The 3,670-nt window shown below is 41.9% G+C and overlaps 1 pseudogene; it reads left to right on the top strand.

Annotated features, from left to right (window-relative positions):
- The first annotated feature begins 909 nt into the window (after window positions 1-909).
- Window positions 910-2,543, top strand: LOC102754664 (annotated as a pseudogene).
- Window positions 2,544-3,670: the final 1,127 nt, after the last annotated feature.

Raw genomic sequence — 3,670 nt, 5'->3', positions numbered from 1 at the left:
TAGTAAACAAAGAATGCTAAAGAGCACTTTAAAAGCGTTCAGTAACCTAGGATATTTCCCTCGTGTGACCTGCACCATGCTACTATTTGCCCCTCCCAACTGCAAGTTCTTGTTGGTTCTTGTTGACACCTCTCCAGTTTTGTCTCATGGTTTGATGCACACATGTAATTTCTCTGCTTCAGTTGTTTGATATTGCAGCCATGCTCAGTTGTGGATGCCTTCTTTTTAAACACCATTATTTTTGAATTGTGGAAAAAAGTCCATGTGATAATTTGTCACCAAAATGTGTAAAATTTTGCTTGAGATTTGCTAAATTGCTCTCTAAAAAGATTTCAAAATGTATATTTTCACTGAGAGTGTGGAAATACATTGAGAGCTCAGTGTGCTAATGAACATTATTAATCTCTAAAGGACAGCCCTAATAAACAGAGTTTTTCTGTATTTACTTGATCATAGAACATTTTTGCTATGGGATACTTATTAATATGCTCTATAGGACACTATGGTTTCCAGGACACAGCTTGAAAACCATTAAAATTTAGTAAAAAATGAAAAAAATCCTGGGATAACCTCTTTACTGTAAATCTTTTGTATAACACTCTTCCAGCTGGAATAGACTGGAAAAATTTCAAAATATTTGTGAACTAAGTAAAAGACTAACATGCAAAACTTTATTTTATATTAAAAAGACTGAATCATGTCATCAGAAATTTCTGGAAGTTGTGCAAAGAGGTAACTGGTGAATTAAGTATTTTGTTGACCCCAGTTTTCAAATTTGAGTTCATAAAATTTTATCAAGTACTTTATAGGGGAGGAGAGGGGGAAGAATTGAGCAAAACAGAAAAGTAAAGAAAAAGAACTAGTTGAGGGTTGTGGGGAAGTAACCCCAGCTGCAGAACCACGGCGTCCTTGGGGACTCTCGTCTTCGATAAATATAGGCGCCCTTTCCTCATCATCAAGGATCAGGACCGCAAGACTCGTCTTATGGGGCTGGAGGCTCTCAAGTCTCATATAATGGCAGCAAAGGCTGTAGCAAATACAATGAGAACGTCACTTGGACCAAATGGGCTTGATAAAATGATGGTGGATAAGGATGGTGATGTGACTGTAACTAACGATGGTGCCACCATTTTGAGCATGATGGCTGTTGATCACCAGATTGCCAAGTTGATGGCTGAACTGGCCAAATCACAGGATGATGAAATTGGAGACGGAACCACGGCAGTGGTTGTCCTGGCTGGTGCCTGCTGGGAGAAGCCGAGCAGCTGCTGGACCGTGGCATTCACCCCATCAGGGCCGCCGATGGCTATGAGCAAGCCGCCCGCATCGCTATCGACTACCTGGACGAGATCAGCGATAGTGTCCTTGTTGACGTGCAGTGCACTGAGCCCCTGATTCAGACTGCGAAAACCACCCTGGGTTCCAAAGTGGTTAACAGCTGTCACCGACAAATGGCCGAGATTGCCGTGAATGCTATTCTCACTGTGGCCGATATGCAGCGCAGAGATGTTGACTTTGAGCTCATCAAAGTAGAAGGCAGAGTGGGCGGGAGACTGGAGGACACTAAACTTATTAAGGGCGTCATTGTGGACAAGGATTTCAGTCGCCCACAGATGCCAAAACAAGTGCAAGATGCTAAGATTGCAATTCTCACATGTCCATTTGAACCAGCAAAACCAAAAACGAAGCATAAGCTGGATGTGACCTCTGTGGAAGACTATAAAGCCCTTCAGAAATACGAAAAGGAGAAGTTTGAAGAGATGATTAAGCAAATTAAAGAAACTGGCGCTCACCTAGCCCAATGGGGCTTTGATGATGAAACGAATCATTTTCTTCTTGAGAACGACTTGCCTGCGGTTCGTTGGGTCGGAGGACGTGAAATCGAGTTGATTGCCGTTGCAACAGGTGGGCGGATCATCCCCGGCTTCACAGAGCTCACAGCTGGGAAGCTGGGCTTTGCTGGGATTGTAAAAGAGATCTCATTAGGGACAACTAAAGACAAGATGCTGGTCATCGAGCAGTGTAAGAACTCCAGAGCTGTAACCATATTGGAGGAAATAAGATGATCATCAAGGAAGCAAAGCGATCCCTTCACGATGCCTTGTGTGTCATCCGGAACCTCATCCGTGATAATCGTGTGGTGTATGGTGGAGGCGCTGCTGAAGTCGCTTGTGCTTTAGCAGTTAGCCAAGCAGCAGACAAGTGCCCAACCTTGGAGCAGTATGCCATGCGAGCATTCGCCGATGCCCTGGAAGTCATCCCCATGGCCCTCGCTTAGAACAGTGGCATGAATCCCATCCAGATGATGTCTGAGGTCCGAGCCAGACAGGTGAAGGATAAGAACCCTGCTCTTGGGACTGACCGTATGCACAAGGGAACAAACGGTGTGAAGCAACAACATGTCATAGAAACCTTGATTGGCAAAAAGCAACAGATCTCTCTTGCAACACAAATGGTTAGAATGATTTTGAAGATTGATGATATCCGTAAGCCTGGAGAATCTGAAGAATAAAAAAATTTAAAATAAAATGTAGTAACAACCACCTCTACTACGATTAAATAAAAGGGTGTCTTATGATATAAAAAAAAGAAAGAAAAAGAACTAGTTGACACAGTCAACAGTGTGGTGATTGCAAGCGGGGTGGGAAAGGTGGAGAAGAGTATAGGGGGATAAATAGTGATAGAAAAAATATAATAAAATAAAAATAAGTAAAAATCTAATTTAGCTATATATATATATATTTAAGAACATAAATTAGTAATTATAGTTTGTCTTCAAAAACAAACTTTGAAGATATACTTTGTTTTTTGTCATTTGAGAAAAAAAAAGTAGTTTCAAAATTATTTGAGAATGTAAGGAAGAAGTAGGCCAAAGTGAAATCTTTAAATATGGAGGTAAAAGAAAAAATTCTTGCCTTGGAGCTACATTTTTATCTGTATGCTGAATTGGTTTAACTATAAGTCCTCCCACTACAAAACCACTACCTCCTGACTAAAACATACTCTTAGAGCATTATTCATATTATAAGAAGAAAATACAATCTCTATGCTCAGTCCTGTGAGCTGGGTCCAGAGCTGTGATCTCTGACCAATGAACAGATTGAAGAGGCTGGGTTGACCTGAGAGCAAACATGGTTTTCACGCTAAGCGCTAAGCAGAACTCCCCTGAGACTCCCACTGAGCCCCGATCTGCCAGGAAAGGAAAGGCCAGCAGTGTCCTCTGGCTAGCAATAACAGCAAAGCCCAATTGTCTTGGAGGAAAGCATCCCCAGTGGCAACTCTAGGGATCTGCACAAATTAAGAACAAATAACTGTGAGCTCAAAGCAATAGGATAAGATACACAGGAAAGTTAGACACCACTTTTTTCTCTTTTTGCTGTTTTCTGTGGTTATTTTAGCAGAGATGCTTCTTAACATGAAAATCCTTTTTCTCTTTCTCTTGGCACACAACGTTTCCAGCTTCCTTGCAATAGGGTAGTTATGGTCATGTAGCTGAGTTCTGGCCTCTGCCTGGCTGATAAGCCCTTTCTATAGGCCCTCTCCAATGTTCTTTCTTTCCTCTGGTACCCAGTAGGGCCAATAACCAAGTAACCTTAAAAGCCATTAAATGCAGGTGGCAGAGTATTCTCAGACTTACTGCCAAATGACCACGTTGGATAGAATGGGAGTC

Source organism: Myotis davidii, unplaced genomic scaffold (assembly GCF_000327345.1).
Source record: "Myotis davidii unplaced genomic scaffold, ASM32734v1 scaffold226, whole genome shotgun sequence".
NCBI classification, from domain to species: Eukaryota; Metazoa; Chordata; class Mammalia; order Chiroptera; family Vespertilionidae; genus Myotis; species Myotis davidii.
Note: the sequence above shows the minus strand (reverse complement) of the source record. Positions and strands in the feature narration are given on the sequence as shown.